General features: G+C 41.8%; 1 protein-coding gene across 9 annotated transcripts in view; it reads right to left on the bottom strand.

Annotated features, from left to right (window-relative positions):
* The window catches only part of ESRRG (estrogen related receptor gamma), a 377,135-nt gene that overhangs the window by 282,596 nt on the left and 77,023 nt on the right, over nucleotides 1–17,516 (bottom strand). Inside the window, exon 2 of one of the 9 annotated variants that reach the window (XM_039378793.1) lies at nucleotides 3,173–3,278. The exons of the other annotated variants lie outside the window; for them this stretch is intronic. The gene's annotated coding sequence lies outside the window, so the exon portion shown is untranslated. The remainder of the gene's footprint in view (nucleotides 1–3,172; nucleotides 3,279–17,516) is intronic. 9 annotated transcript variants of the gene reach the window in all.

The following is a 17,516-nucleotide window of genomic DNA, read 5'->3' as shown; positions in this document are numbered from 1 at the left end:
GTAGTAAAGTTTAGCCCTCTGGGAAAATTTTCCTCGACTTCACTAGTTCTGGACCAAAACATTAATCAAATAAAGCACATTAGCTATTATAGCTTGTATTAAAAATATAAATACCTCACAAAAACTGTGCTTTCCAAGGATTAAGTTTTAGAGGTCTGTACATATCTTTTCCTTCCACTACTGTTCCCTGACACTACTGATCATGCATATTCAAATCATCCATTTAAAGGTACTCTGAAACAAAACAATCCTTTATTAATTCAGATTACATACTCCATGACTTTTCGGAAGAACTGTATGTCCAACGTGTCTTTACAAAATATAGTTATTCCACCTTCCTGTTCTTTCTAGAAAAAAAAGCCAGCCTGGCAAGCGGAGAGAAAACAGGTATAAGACTACTACTGACTAAGCCATAATATATAGGATTACCTGGAAATTACCAAATTAGGAACCTGGGTTTCCTGAATGGAGAGGGAAGGGTGAATCATATCCACCCCAGACAAAGGCACTGAAGGAAAAGGGGAAAAAAATTCTATCAGTTGAGTGGAGAAACCTGTCAGATATTTCAGTAGATCAGGACTCTGGCTATGTATCGGAGAGGAGAAGCCCTGATCAAGTCACATGCCCTTTACTACAGAAGATAAGATGAAAAGGTTTCAAAGGAAACTGATGGTGACAGTTTCTTCATTTGTATGCAATGTGACATACCAGATCCAAACTGTTGGCTACTTTTTGAACTATTTGTCAGGGGAGAGAAATTATTATTTTCTTTTATATTTTACTTTCAAGAACTCTTAGTCATTTGGGGGTTCTCCCCCCTGCTCTGTGTCCCGCCACCCTCTGTTTTATTTTTTCAACCAGGATTCAAACATTCACCTTTGATGTAACATTTTTGCTGTGCATCAGAATAGCTATGCCAAGCTTCAGAAGGACAATTGAATACAGAGAACGAACAGGATGACATCACTTCAAACATGAACTTTTAATAAAATTATCCTGAAGAAACGTCCCTGGTGATGATTATTTTCTTTTCCCTGAATCTTCTGGTTTACTCTTTCCATGCATTTGCAACAATTCAAATTACTGCCAGGCTAGTGGCTGTAGTTGACTCGGAGCCATCAACTACTTACAAGAAGAAGTATTTCTCCCTGTTTCTCAGTGATTCTGACAACAAGGGTGTTAAATACAACACAAAAAAATAACTCTGTAAGATCACAAGTTGCATGTATAGCCAATAGGCTGTATAACAGCTATATTCACAAGGCAAATAAATAAACTGAGGACTTGTGACTAGCTTAGCTTCTACAGGGCCAAGACTTGATGGGTTTCAGCCCAGTGTTCCCTGTTGATGTGCAAAATCTGCAGTTGCTTGTTATGTTAGTAAACTTCCTCCAAATCATGCCCTTCTTTCCAAAAAAAAGGTACCAAACACCTTGTCAAAGTTCATCTGTCCTAAAGAATGGCACTCAATATTCATGAGCCAATGATACGTTTAAGGTAATAATATTCTCCCTGAAGTGTTGTGAAACATTCAGAAACTGCAGTAGTTGCAGCCATGTAAGTATCTGAGACTGAGACAGCCAGACACAAAAAAATATGTTGCAGTCTCCTGGGTGAAGGAGAAGGTACTCAAACCACAGGAAAGCGATACAACATTCACTTCTAGCTCTGGTACAGCCCAATAGATCAAATTTTAAAGTTGTAGAATTTCTTTTTAAATGTGAAAAATATTTTAAATGTTTCAAGATCTTTTATAAATCCTTGAGAATCCTAGAATCATGCTAATAAGGGACGCTGAATTTATGGACTCAAGCCCTTTCAAACATTCAGGGGAAAGAAATAGCTCTTTCAACAATATTTTTCTCAATCAGCCCAAATATTTTTGAAGCAAATTGTTTAGAATACATAGCTTACATGTATGAGTCTACTGAGAGTTTACAGAGATATTTATAGAGAAATTACTGCAGTACAAAGATTTAGAATCACTTAGAAGGTCTTAAAAAGCATATGACAATACCTTTAGTGCATAAAGCTGCTGCCAGAAACTCCTGTCAGTGAAGTTTTTTCCCATACCATCAACTGCTCTCTGTCCATGCAGCCTAGACCTTCCTGGGGGCTGTCGTAACATCCCTTGTAGGGCAGCAAGAGGAAAAAAGCTGCACCTTCCCACCAGGTTCCCCAGCTCATCAGCCAGCCCTCAGGGCTCCTGCTCCAGCCTTGTTTTCCCAGAGCTGCAGCTGCAGTCCATCTGCATCTCCTCCTCTGACACAGACCAGAGCAAACATGCCCGCAGTTTCCCTTGCTACTGTACCAAAGCCTTCCATTTCATTCTTTTTATGTTCTTGAAGCAACACAAATCACAAAATCCAAAACACACATGAGGAGCAATAACTCTGGTGTGAGCCAGAACCTCTTCCACCTGTGCCAATATGAAGACCATTGCACTAGCAAATGCTTTAAGAGGTGTTTCCCTCTCCTCCCACCTCCCCCCTCCCCCCCCACCTTGTGATAAATTCTAACTCTGAATTTCAAAAGCTGCCACTAATAGAAAAAAAACCAATGGGATAAATCCCTCTCCTGGACACACAAGCACATGAAGTTTCACATTACTTGCAAGTGGCCTGAAGAGTTTGCACCCTGCCCACACATCACTACATGGTTGTGCAACGAGACTTCAGTTTGATAGGCACAGCCCCACAGCAAGCATCTGTGGTTGCAAAACACCTATGTAATTGGTATTCTAACCCACATTGCAGTGCATGTCCCTGCCAGCACATCAGATGCCTGCTAAGGGTGACCCTGGTACACACCAAACCAACACAAGAGTAAATCTTTAGGAGAAATATAAATTGAAAATCTAAATTCGAACTAGGTATCACAGATTAGTACTATTTGAAACTGCTGACACATTCACATGGAATGTGAAACCTAAAGAAGATGGTGGGGAGACCCTATAGGCATATGATATATATGTTTATATATATACACACACACATATATACACACTATACAGCAGTCTCATCATCCAGCTTCTGACACCAAACTTAAATGAAAAAATTACTCTTCCTTGGCTCCCTCAGCAGAGAAGAACAACATGGTAAGAAATCAGCTTTTCCAGGGGTGCTCAAGAGTTAAAGCCTGAGGAAGGTGGCCCCCTGAAGTGGCTACTGACCTGCATTAGGAGTCTGACAGGTATAGGTAGCTCTTCTCACACTCTCAGCAGGTGGCCCAGGCTTGAGCAGACTGAAGTGGATGCTGGTTCACCTGAGTACACAGCGCTGTAAGTAACAAAAATTCATCTCTTGCTGCAACTGTCCCTGCTACAGGAACAACAACTTCCAAAGGCAGACAGGGTTTCAGTTATCATTAACTGAGTCAGCCATTCAGGGTCAGCTGCTACCAGTTATGAATCAGCACCATCAGGCTTTTCAAGTAGGTGTTAAAACCCAGGTGAAACTCAGCCCCCCTTCCCCAGGTGCTAAGCAAACCAGTGTTTTACCCCTGTGGTGCTGGGTGGGCTTGTGGCTCCTGCCAAAGAAGTGGTGGAAGTGATGACTGCAGCTGGGAAGGCACAGATATACCCTCCACCATGGGAACAAGGGGGTGGGGGATAGCTCATTTTGTACTTTCGAGTAAGGCCAGTGGGTTTTCTCCCCTGTGTAGGTGTTGTGTTTTTGTGTCATGCCCAGGAGATGGAACAATTCAGACGTGCTCAGTACCCTTCTCCCGCCCACTCAGTGTAACACCTTAGTCATCAAATTGTCCTATTGTGCTGCTCAATACTTTCTATAACAGTAGGAATATGAGAGTATGTCCAAAGATAGCAATGAACACACAAGGTAATTATTTTTAAGCTTGCTAATCACAATCAATAGTTTCTTAGCAAAACTGATGAGCTGGAGTTGGCTCCTATTTTTAACCAATAAGATATGCAGTCAAAACTTGAATTACACCATCGGGCAAGTCTCCAAACTCCTAACGACTGCCAGCCAAGAAAAGGATGGGTCCTTGGTGGGTCTTACTCCCTTCCTGAGCATGACATCAAAGTATTTTTTCCAGACACTATAAAGCCAGAAGCGGATTTTAACCGCTGCACAACTTCACCAAAAACACCAAACAAGAATCTAACTCTATGCATCAAAAAGGAGTTTAGAATTCTTAAAAAGCCTGAGGATGTTTGCTTGATGAGTTTGAAGTTTTGTAGCTGTCATGTAAAAGATAAACTCCTCGTAGAACATTGCCATGTGCCTTCCAGGAGTGCACAATTAGAAACAGATGAATACAAGTTGAAGATTCATTAGAAAGCTCACGCCCTCTCCCTGTTTTGGTAGGATTTTTCCTTAAAGTAATACTTCTCATGTTTTGCTATCCCTTGATTTTATTTTTTTTTATTTTTTCTTTTTTTATTTCAAAAGCCCTAACTTTCTGTGTTCCTTTTGGGAAACTCCTCCATTCCCTGCCACTGTCAGGAAGGTGTTATACCCCCTACAACAGAGCCTAAAATCATTCCCAACATTCAGTACTGCAGCAATAATTCCCTCTTGGAAGAAGGAACATGCTTTCGTTTGTTTTGTTTCTTCTATCCTCTGATTAAAAGCAACAATGAGTCCAAAGGAGTTGTACAATACCATCAACTGTAATTGTTGCCTCTCACAACAAATGTGAAGGGGATCAGGAAACACACCCACCCTTGATTACTGGGAAAATATCAGGGATAAAAGATGTCAGCAGGGGCAAGTAATTCTGTTCATCAGCTTACAAAGACGAAGGTAAGAGAGACCAGCACCAGCCCTGCGTTCATTTACTGGATGGATTTACAGCGGTTCGGAGGTTGCAGAATTACACAAGCAATTATCACTCTCTTGATTTTCCTGTCATAATCCTCTACTCTGGGATATTTTCAACTTTTTTCCTGATGTCTGCTGCTGGATGAAGAAGGCTGAGTGATGAAGGTGTCCATGAGGTGTGTGGTTGGGTTGGCACCTCTCAAGGAGCAACATCAGGCCAGTGGTACCAGGAACGCTGCTGGCTGCCAGAATTTCCAGACACCTAACATGACCAATGCTCTCTGCACCAGGAGTGACACTGCTGTACTCAATGGAGCTTTTTGAAGCCTCCCCCCAAACATTATATGCAGTGTCACTGTTTATTAAAGATAACTAATGCCCTAAGTCTTTATTTACTTCTGTTTATTGCTATTTTAGCAAGAATCACCAGAGAGCAGCTACGCTTCTGGTCCACCAGGGTTCTTTAATCACTGTTAGTAGGTAAAATCATGTGTGACAACTAATCCAAAAAGCAGATTATATTTATTTTGGCTACAGTGGCTTGCAATTCGTTAAAATCAACAAAGCCTTTTCATTAGCCCCCTGCTGATGTCCTAAAACCAGATATTTCAAGGGTCTCAAAGCACATGCAGCAAAGCTGGGACTCACAGACTTGCTGTTGCCATACTTACTGTAAAATCTTATTAAAAACAACAGCAAACTTCTTATTTTCTTTCATAAAAGGGCTTAATTTATGATCTCAAATTCCAAAATCAAAATCTTAGAGGCAGGACTTCTTAAATTTCAAGAAGTATTAGTGAATCAACAATATAATTACCAGTGAATTACTTGCTCAGGGTTGTGTGTTGTAAAAAAAGCTGTTGTAACACTGCAAGGAGTGAGATCACAGCTTCAACAAGTCTAAATATGAGCCTACGTGCTTGCTGAGCCCCCTCCATCCTGGAACCACATTTGAATAACTGAATTTCTAGTTAACAGTGTGATCTTGCAACTCTCATTCTCTGTGATATCATGATCCCTGGCCATAATGTCCTGACGACCCTGCCTCAGACCTGCGATCATGACAATATACGTTTGGGATCCCAGGTGTTCAGAGTAGATACATACAAAAGTTAAGAGTTCTGTCTCTTCTCCAACCTCACTGCTCTTTCAAACACTGCCAGAAGTTCACAAACCCAGACACAGCCTTACCATAACCAGCAAGGGCCACCATTCATCCAGAATAGGAAACTAACGCATTAGAACGCCACATAATTGATTTTTAATACATATATATTTATATATATATATGACACTGATTTACATCAATCAATTTTTCCCTCTTTTGTTATGAATTCCCTGAGTAACATACACATTTTTGGTCACTGCCATCACCCCCTGTCGGACAAGTGACTTAAACAACACCCTCGTCATCGTGAAAAAAGCCATTCCTGACCTGCATTCTACCATGCAGACATATTTATTTCCCACAGCTGGATGTGGACATGGATCTGCTTTGCAAATTTTCATGTCTACTGCTGAAGTGGAGCTCCTTGTTTGTCCCCCAAGCACAATCTCAAACATTGTCAAGGCCGATTATTAGACATCACTTCACACCAGCCTTTTCCAGATCTGCAAATCTCCAGCGGTTTAGAGGGAAGCCAAGAGCAGTCCTTTAGTGAGAGAACCATTCCTAAACACACGAGCCAGCACGGTGCCAGGCTGCCCCTGAGACAGGAGGGTCACTTCATCTCCTGCCATGCCACTGTCCTCCAGCTGGCTGCAGCCCCTCTAAGTTCACACTCTAAACACAGCAAACCGTCTGCTAAAGCAGAGACTAAAATCCAGCCTGGAAGGAAAACCAAGATACAAAGCTTTTCTCCAATGGCTAATCAGAGTTTTGTCCACAGGGAAAACTGAGCCCCATCTGATATACACCTTAGCGCTTTGGCTCTCCATAATTAAAACTATTGTTGCCATGGCAATACAAAGGCTGGTAAAAATATACACCAGGCTAATGTCATGCCTCTTTGGTGATACAATTTGTTGTCCCAGCCTGGCTTGTGCCAGGACGGAACAAAACGTGACTCGAGAATAGTTGACTTCACGAGGTTTGTTATTTAGGAGTCAGATGCTGTGTGAGCTGTAAGACCACTTTCTCAGGCTCCCTAACATGACCACTAATCCTGTTAAAGTCAATAGCAGTTTTAAAGATAATTTCAAAGAGAGCAGTTTTGATCCTACACTACTAAATTTCTCAAAGCACCGTAAAGACAGAAAATAAAAAAAACCATATAGAGTATAATAAAGAACCAATCAGAAGGATTAACAGACGTATTCTTAAAAGTAGATACAAAATTAAAAGCAAAAACAAACACCCAGGGTTTGGTTGGCACTTATTCATTCATTTGAAACTGTAGTCTCTATTGAGCTTATTATAATCATGCAGGACTTAGAGGTCACCCAGTGACCTCTGAATAGCAGCAAGTAATCTGCTATTTATGAAATATCATAAAACATCACTCTTTCTCTATGGATACACACCTATATATGCGTAACCCACACAGACACACCAAGAGGTTTTTTATAGGACAGGACAAAAATTTTAGGAGTTTTGTGACTTGCAATCCAGTAATTTCTTCCTTATGTGGAAATCTCTAATCAGATTCCTGAGGTGCACAAGAGTCTACTCACGTGGAAAACTTACAGGTGCACCTGCTACTTTTAAGCAGTTGTATGGGAATATCTGCTTCAACAAAAAGGTGAGCCACAGAGACTTAAGTAAAAATCCCATTAATGCCAATGTCTATTGACAACAGTTAGAGTTTTGCTTCTTTCTGGAACGGAAAGCTTCATATATGGCCCAAGCACAAACAAAGAGAGATGGCTGTGGGCTGGAAGGCGGGCAAGTGCACGGGAGATCCACTCAGGGAAGAAGGCAGTGACTTTCTTATTTCACCTGGATTGCTAATGGCTCTTGTACTGCTGCAAAGCAAAGTATTTTCTATTATCCAAATCCCAGCACGAAGTTTGTGCGCAAGTGCTTTAGCTGCCATGTGGCCCCTGAAGGATCAATTACAGATGAGGGGACTGACGATGCAAGATCTCTGGGACCATCAGTGTTAAGAAGCAGGACAGAGTAGAGGGTGTAGAATAAGAAAGGTCAGCAATGGCATTTATGGAGAGGGACCAGGAAGACCTGTTTCAGAGAACTGATACCACATGGAGACTCTTTTCTCAGAGAGCAGCCAAAAGAAACCTGGGCACTTCCCTAAGAAACAGATCCAGCACCAAAGTCCAAACAGTATGGTCCAGGGGATGCCTTAAAGGCAGATGGTAACTGGGATCATGATGGCGTAGGTGTATATGCCACAGCAATATAAAGAATTCAAAACACAATGCTTTACCCCCCCCACTGTTCTCCCCATAAGAAAGAGGAGAGACAAAAAAAAAAGGCATCATAGCAGTTGGACACATTGCTTTATACACTCCTGGAAAGAGTTCATACGGTCTGGTCATTAGCAAATGATAAAATTCTATAAAAAACATATGAGGCTATGAAAAAAGAATGGGAGGAAAAACTAATGGACCAGAAGAAGAACAATAAACTGGCAGATGGGAGGTCCCAGCTCAAGAAGAATTTGAAGGAATGGAGAGATGTATTCTTGGAAGAGAAAGGGTACATCAGGTAGCTGACATATTGAGTTTCCAGGAAAAAGGGGAGAGTATTAATGACAGTGCAGCTGACGGTTTCAGCAGCTACCAACGAAATGATTTGCCCTTCTTTTTCAGCTGAAGAGGTGACAGTGTGGATATGGCAGCTGATTTACATACATCATCATAACTTTCATAGGAATATCAAATTTCTTTATAAGGACTTGTAGTACCAGCTTTGCAGGTCAGTGTCAACATCTAACAGAGCCACTAGAGACGAAGGGGAAGATTCAGAGGGGCACCGAGGTGGTTAAAACAGTGCTTAACCTGAATCTAATTGCCTAATTAAAAAAAGATTCCAAAATCTCCCGCTTCAGTAACTGTAAATGCATCAGGGCTAACATTTATGACCACAAAGATCACCAAAACCAATTCCTGCTACCCTGGCAGCTGTGTGCCTGTCACCTCCCTAAACTTCACTGTGATCCGATACAGGCAACTCAACGGTGCCTTTGTTGTGAAGAGGCCCAGTCCCAAAGGTGAGCTTGGGCTACTGCGATCACACACTGATGGTGCCCTCTTTCCTCAGCCCTGCTTTTTGCCAGTGACTCTCCAATATAAAATACACAAGTTCTGCCATAACAGAAGAGTGGCTTCTGTGCAAGGCATCTGTCCCCAGCTATTGCAAGAAGGCCAGCTGACTGCACAGGCCCGTCTTTGCTGGCCTGAACTAAATCTTTGCTTTGGTTCAGCCCACAGCAAACAGTAATTTTTTTAGGGATTACAACACACTAAACTGGAAGCACATAAGGTGACTGAAGGGATAACTAAACATTGCCCCAGAGTTTCATTTCAGTTTTGGTGATTTTAGCATACCAAATACAAAACTATTTGTAGGATTGGGCCTTAATTGTACACAAACCCTTGCCCAGTATGAGGAACAAGGAACGGGCACCATGAAAGCTCAATAACAGCAGTTTCCAACCATAAGCCAGGTTTACTAATACATCAGGGCTTTAGAACATACAAAACAATTAAGGAACCAAGACGGTGTTTGCTATTCTTCCCAGCCTGACTTTATTATGTTCTCACCATTTGCAGATGTCCCATCTATTTATGACGTTCTTTATGGCATGTAGATTTTGTTACAACAAAAATTCAGGTTGTGGATTTTTGCCAGTGACAAGCTGATGTTGCTCAGAGCAGCATTAAAATGCTATCATGCTGTTAGATTAAGTAACCTATTTTCTCTACTAGCACAGATTGTACTTTAGTTTTGCCCTTACACCTACCAAATTGCTGTTTCTGGCAAGATTTTCTTTTGAAGGTAGTTGCCAATCTCCAAAACAATGCTATTTTCACCAAATGAAAGAGGAGTTTGTAAAGGAGTACATTAAGAACAGGAGCTGGACCTCTTTTATATTTCAAAAATAATACTAAAAAAAAGGGCAGTAAGTCAAAATAGCAAGTTGTATTTCTTCTTTACTTTTAAGCAAGGACTCTCACCTCCCATGAGATGACTCACGAGATATTGCCACATGTGTTATTTTGAAACAGGTTTTATAGAGTAAGTAGCTATGGTAGGTACCCCATAGATGTACCTGGTCCTAAACCTGCTGACATAACAACAACTAATGATTTAACATTTTTTCTCCCTTTGCTACTTTCCATTTTTAACCTTCTGAAAATCTCTCACTCCTCTCTGTCAACCATTCAATTTGGGGCATTTTCATCTGTAGTTCTTTAAAGGGAATAGTCTGTGATAGAGACAATGAGACCAGAAATGAACGGGTACAGTCAAATGTGGACACAGGCATTCCAGCTAGGACAATTCTAGGACATTAAATATAAATACTACATAGGCTGGAGAAGTAAAAAAAAAAAAAAAAAAAAAAAAAAAATGAAAAAAAAGAGACCAAACTACAAGAAACCAGTCGCATCGATTAGCTGATTAGTTTGCCAGTGAGTGATTAGTCAGAAAGGCTGGAATTAGTCAATGCAGCCCTGTCTCCCATGAATAAAATGTGGGGAGGACACCCTTTCCCACCCTCAGTGACAGATGATATCTGTTTTCTCTTTTGAGTTTGAATTTAAGAGCCACTGAAGCTCAGCAAGTGTATATTCTGGCTCAAATGAGCTGAAAATTGCATTCAATTTGAATTTCAAAACCAGAGGAGAAGAAGGAAAGAGGGGAGAGAGAGGGAGAGAGCTCAGCAGGACCCATCAAGCCAGGTCCCTCTTGCAGCAGGTCCAGCTGCACCCAGGCAGGCTGTGGAGCTGAAACCCAGGGCATGATGCAAAGGAAAGAGCATTGCTGGACAACAGCCCAGTTCCAGTTTAAAAATAAACGTTTTGCTGTCAGGATCAAAGCAAACTCTGCTTTTATGTATATTACAAGCTATACCTTCAGAAGAAAAAGATTCTTTTGGTTACTTGAGCAGAGAGAGGCAGTGGGAAGGTAGGGCTGGCCAGAGGGAGGGGTGTCCAGCTTTCCCATTGCAAAATCCTCAGTAATTCAGACTACTCTGAAAGGACTTGCTATCCCCTTGAAAAGAGCATACACACTGAATGTAGGCACTGAATTTTCCTGAACGCAAGGTTCATTTAAGGTTGCACTTTTTAGCATGGGGTAACACTTAATTTATGTCTTCGTGGGTGAAGGGATTATTTCCCCTTCCCTTTGTGCATTAAATTTACAGTTATATCTGATGACACTGAAAGAAATGAAGTTACGCCTGCAACCCAAATATATCCTGTAATTTGATGGCATGATAGCAGTTGGTCTCTTCAATGGAACTGATAATGTCCAATATTCAGTATAAAAATGATAACATACCAAATCAAGACATTCTTCAGCAAATTTCTTACTGACTTCAGTGTGTAATTTGACCCAAGGGTTTGGAGTAGTAATAAAATAATTACAATTAATCATGGGTAATAATTAATAACGTAAGGATTAAAATGTGTCCATTTACACATTCAGGATCAGCATTTTCTATGTACCCTTGAGACACTTTTAGCTTCCCTTCCTAAACAGAATGCTTGCAGTAGCGTTTAGAACTGGAGAGTCCAGCCATCAGAGAAACTGGCTTTACTTTGTCTCATGATATTCATTATATGGCATTACATTCACAGATAGAAGGGTCCCAATAACATACTCATATTCTCTGATGCAGCTTAGATTTCAAAGCTCAATTATGTTATTACAAGGTTTCTCCCCTTTTTCCAACTAAGTGTTTCTTTCACTGATAAATCAGTAAATTGCCAGCTTTACATATGTATGTGATGTGAGTCAGGATCCAACCCCACAAAACAAACAAATAAAAAACCCAAACCAAAACAAAACATGAGGTCAATTTTCCTGGCCATTGAATCTAATAAAAGCTCCCAGGCAAGAGTTAAGCACACACTAATAGATACACTTTGGTATGCTGTGCCTTTAGCAAGTCTTAGATTTCCCTCTATGGCAAAAGACTGTATTAACACACAAAGTGAGCTAGTGTGCTGGTTTAAAGTTTTCCCATCACTAAAGCAATTTTGACCAGTTCTTTTGGCAGATAAAGAGACAATGTGAACATCTCTAAATTCTGTTTGCAAACTGCACCACACAGAAGAAAAGTTTTGAAATACTGCAGTCACCTGGATAAAACTGCATATATACTTGAAACCACTTGAAAAAGCTCTTACACATCGTTGTGCACCACACTGGTCAGAGGAACTACTCAAAGTACAGGGCACTTTGTAGATATCCAAATATGCAACTGTAGGCCTTGTTTTGGAAGGCATTATTGGGCATTATTGTTTCAAGTTTCATTCTTGCACTGTCTTCTTGCTGCCTAGATTGTAATGCCCCAGAAATACTGAACTCCTGTCCTGTCTCCATGCTTCTCCCCGTATGCTCTCATTTCCCTAAATACAGACCCCAGAGGTTCATTTCTGGAGGGGAAGAGGAGACATACACAGACCCATCTCCATCACTCATTTCTCAAAGAAAACTTTCTTTGTAAATCAGATTATCTACCATTACAATGCTTACTTTACTGAAGATGATACTCACTTTACAGGAGAGAGAACAATAAACATGCAAAATATATGGCATACTCCTGACAGATCAATCTTCATACTGGAGCTTCTATTCTAACCAATAACACATAATAAGAGTATTATGACAGCATTGCATTAAATAACTCCATGGCTTCCAGACCAGAGCCAAACCACGTTCAGTCCGCTCTGGTCCATGTGCACCTACTCATGTGGACATGCCCCTGATGGTGCTCTGCTCTTCCAGCTGGAAAGGCCCTGCCTGATCCTGCTATGGCTGTTGGTGCTCAAACTGCTCCGTGGCCTTAATGCCGTTAGCAGGCAGCAGAGAACACCGAGCGAGCGTGGGTGACAAACACGGCATCAGAGGAAATACTTGACAATTTCTCCAAGGTACTGGACACTGCAGTAGTTTAGCTGAATGGCATGCATGCCCACGTAATGCTGCAAAGTCAAGAAGACTTTATGTTATTTACTAGGTGAGTGCTGCTTTCATGTACTAAAATACTTTATCGAGATGATCTCTACGACTTGCCTGTTTGGTTAAAAAAAAAAAAGTTCCCTATTTTTTTTCTAGAGACATCATCCCCTTTCCTAGTTGAGCATCACTTATTCAACATTGCATGATTAACATCATGAAACATGGACATACCTCAGAAAAATAACCCTAGGAGGAATAATCATTTCACATGGAAGTCACCTTCCACAAACTTTTCTTCAGTCCTTTAACTCATTGTTATCAAAACCGGGGAGGCATGAAAGTCAGGCAGACTGCAAATCAGAGTATGAATGCAAAACCCACTAGATGAGAACTCTGCCACTATTTTCTCCTATGCAGCATTTTACACCAAAAATGTTCTTATTGCAGCAATATTTGTGGCAAGAACATGCTGCCTCTCCAAGTCTAGAGAAAAAAAGGAGAAAAATATTGCTGGGTTTTCTTGTTGTTAATTGGGACCACCTTGGTTTTGAATAATTTACAAGGTAAATTATAAAGGGTGAGTCTTTATTAATGACATCACAGAGATTCAGCAAATCCATGCTGTCCAGTGAAATTACTCATTCCGCGGAAACAATGCTGCTCTCGGAGGCGGCATGACAAAGCCCGCAAACAAGCAACATGGTGGAAAACACTGATCCATGGGTGCCCTGAGAAGACCACATCCCTCAGAGAAGAGGAGTGTGAATATACACAAGTCTCCCCAAAGCCCTTCTTGGTACCGATCCCAACCTCAACCTGTTAAAGTCCATCCCTGGTTGTTATGGCACAAGGCTGCCGATGATTTATTAAGAGCTCTTAGCTCCATCAGACAGTTTACAATTAACAGCTTCTCCTTTTCTTAAATATAAATAAATACATAAATGAAATCAGAGCTGCTAAGTGCTGGGTGTACCTAAAGCTTCAATGACATCACCGGCAACTGCCAGTCACCCAGGATGCAAAAATAAATAAGGGATGCGGGTGGGGGGAGTAGAGGGGGAGGCAGGGTATTTACTCAATCAGTACCTATTTTTGAATTTCCTTCAAGCTGGCTTGGACCAAGAGCCATCAATTATTTAAAAGAAGTAACATGATGCTTCCTTTGTTGAGGCAAATCTGCAAGCAGACCCCAAGAGAGAATAAAAAATGAATTAGGCAGAATTTATTAGTGCGCTTGAAGAAAACAGATTCAGCTATCGGAGCTGACTGTGGTTTTAAAAATAGTGTATTTCTGTCCATGAACAATAGTTTCTCTCTTTCTCCTTTACCCCACTAGATCCTCAATAATCTCACCTCTCACCTCTCCTTATGCTTTCTTTTTTCTTTTTGAAGAGGGCATAACACTGGAAGAGGCATCAATCATTCCTTAAACTTCTTCCTTCTTTTCTGACTTGACTTGATGTATTGTCTTCATTTAAATTACAAATATACTAATCTAAAACACTGTTTACCAAGCAGCATATTAAATGAAAGATGCAAGAAATTGCATCACTCACATTTTAAAAATGACTTTAGACTCAGGGACACATAAAAACAACGAGACAGGATGATCTGCCTTGGTTGCTATATTTCAATCCTAGCAAATAAGATTCAGTTCCTGTGGTTTTCTGCTCAGGACACTGCTAACCCCCATTCAAACAAATCCTACCAAAATCAGTATAAAACCTCCTCCTTGGCAGATGTCGGTTGGAGTTCCTGCGACACTCCAGAAAGTGCAGAGCCAATGAGATCAAGGTCTCAGTCCCTGGGTCTGCACTTGGTCAGTCATGGAGTTCACACCTGAGAGAGTCACTTCAGGGCTTTGAGCAAGGGTCTGGCCGTGCCGGAGGCTGCAGCACAGATAGAAAGCAAGCTGAGGCTGATTTCAAACCCAGTGACAGCACTCAGCCACGGGAACTCTAACAGCAAAGGAACGCTTGCAGGACAAAAAAAAAGCACTGTCTTCACTCAACGGTTCCCTGCTGCATCCTTCACACCAGGGAAACGATGCCTTTAGATCATTTTGGGTGACCTTTTGTGGCATCCAGCAGCTGGAAAGGGCAAATGCCGCTTTACGAAAACATGGAGCTTGCTTGCGCGTGAGCGCAGCAGGGCGGACACGCTCAGCCCTCCTCCTGGTATTGGGGCTCCTTCCCCTCGGCCTCAGGGTGGTTGCCAGCAGCTGGGAGGCTCGGCTGGGGCTCCCTCACTTGCCCCTCTCCTCCTGGGAGGGGCAAAGGTGCTGGCACTCTCCACAGCACAGTGAGAGTGCAGGGCGGTCATGGCTCGGCAGGGATGAGCCTCAGGAATCGGGTTTTAGGCTGCCTCCTTCTCCCCCTTCTCCAACCCCCCAAAAAAACAAAGGTCATCACTTACTAGTACCTCTGCCGGTAGGGCTTGATTAAAAGCACTCTTAGTCCAGAAGCCAAATAAGTTTGATATGAACTGAGAACATGGCCTCAAGGAGTATTATCTCGTGTTACAGAAATTACTGGAACATTACTTATCAGCACAAGCCTGAAAGAAATTACAAAGCTTTGGAAACAGAGACCGTTAATGGCCAGATATGTTTGCGTTTCCTCAGATTAGCTCAGAGAAGGGACCTTTTCACAGACATGGCCTAGTGTCAGGCATAACAACAAGGATTGTGAATCACAGACTCATAAAATAGTTTTGGTTGGAAGGGACATTTAAAAGTCATCTAGTCCAACCCCTCTGCAATGAGCAGGGACATCTTCAACTAGACCAAGTTGCTCACAGGCCCATCCAATCTGACCTTGAATGTTTTCAGTGATGGGGCATCCACCACCTCTCTGGGCAACCTGTTCCACTGTTTTACCACCCTCATTGTAAAAAATTTATTCTTTATATCTAATAGATCCTCTTGTAGTTTAAAACCATTACTCCTTGTCCTGTCACAATAGGCCCTGCTAAAAAGTTTGTCTCCATCTTTCTTAAAGGCCCCCTTTAGGCACTGGAAGGTGCTCTAAAGTCTCCCTGGAGCTTTCTCTTCTACAGGTTGAACAATCCCCGCTCTCTCAGCCTTTCCTCATGGGAGAGGTGCTCCAGCCTCCGATCATTTTTGTGGCCTTCCTCTCAACTCACTCCATCAGGTCCATATCTCTCCTGTGCTGATGCAGAGCTGGATGCAGTACTGCAGGTGTGGTCTCACGAGGGTGGAGTAGAGGTGCTTGACCTGCTGCCCATGCTGCTTTTGATGCAGCCCAGGATGTGGTTGGCTTTCTGGGCTGCAAGCAATGCACCTGAAAGGCTCATCGCTTGAATACAAGTTACCCTTTTACAATTAGTAACGCAGAGGGAATGAAAACAACGAAAAATACCTAAACAATTCTACAGATTACTTTTTTTAAAGGAAAATATCTATATTTGGTTGTGGGTGGTGCTGACCACAGGGGTAGAGCACTAAGCCCAGCTTACCTCACCAGGTGCTAGCAGTGGTACCATGGTGGCCCCTACTTCTCCCCATTTCCCACACCATGTCCCACACAACCCTCAGCACACGCTGCAATATCTCACTGGGAATGGTCTGGTCTTGCTGGCATGCAAGAACCTACACAAAAGCAGTTCCTTGTTTCTCAGACATTCATCACCCATGTGGTGCCCTGAACAGATGCCCCAGCCTCCTGAGGGAACAAAGGTGCTGCAGGACCTTCTTTCTCCAAAAGGCATTGACTTCAGGCTGCTCTCTAAAAATCATAACAATCTTCTATTCCAACCATTTGAGTTCACAAAATCCCCACTGGATTCTGATTGCACATATTTATTTGGTACCTCTGTGGGCCTTTTGCTAACCCAAACATGATTATGCATCATAAATCTAAATACATTCATGAATTTGCCTTTGAATAAATACTTTAAGGGTAGGATCAAGTTTCACACTATTCTGCTTTCCTTTTTCACTTCACACCAGATGCCTCTCTTGGGCAGAAGAAGAAAGAATTGAAAAGACCTAACTCAAGTGAACATGAAAGCTGACACTGGGAGGTGCCAAGGCAACATCATTCCACTTTTCTTCCTCACCTCTTCCTCTCTGGTAACCACAAGATCCTGAATGCCAAACTTTGGAAAATATCCTTGCAGAGGTAGCATCTGCTCCCTTGGCATACTTCTTGAGCAGTTGTATTGGCAGCTTTAGGTTTGTCCAAGTCTATCATATGACAAGAGTGCAGATGGGTTGCCTTGGATGCTTTGTCTTCCCGGATGCCATTTTCCTTTTATTAACATTTTATTCTAAGGAAACATATGTACAAATCTGTATGTGGAAGGTTGTATGTACACACAATTTCACACCAGTGAGGGGTTTTGTCTAGCTTCTCTCTAGATTTTTTACTAACATTTAGCTTGGATTCTTGCAAGGGCCCTGACTTTTATTGAAGTCAGTATGTGGCATCAAGCAGATTAGGCCCTCACTGTGTGGATCTGCATTTCAACCAGCTATTCTTCCACAAGCCATAACTTTTCCCATCTGTGTTGATCTTTCTTCGCAAATTAACACCTGAGTCCTCAGAATATTAGATGTGTAGGAAAGCTGCTCATTTCGAGTTAAATTCTGCTCCCACTGAAATCAGTGGGAG

The sequence above is a fragment of the Pipra filicauda genome, unplaced genomic scaffold (assembly GCF_003945595.2).
Source record: "Pipra filicauda isolate LSUMZ 115617 unplaced genomic scaffold, ASM394559v2 scaffold147_size4022426_pilon, whole genome shotgun sequence".
NCBI classification, from domain to species: domain Eukaryota; kingdom Metazoa; phylum Chordata; class Aves; order Passeriformes; family Pipridae; genus Pipra; species Pipra filicauda.
The sequence above is the reverse complement of the archived record's forward strand: the minus strand, read 5'-3'. Positions and strand labels throughout refer to the sequence as shown.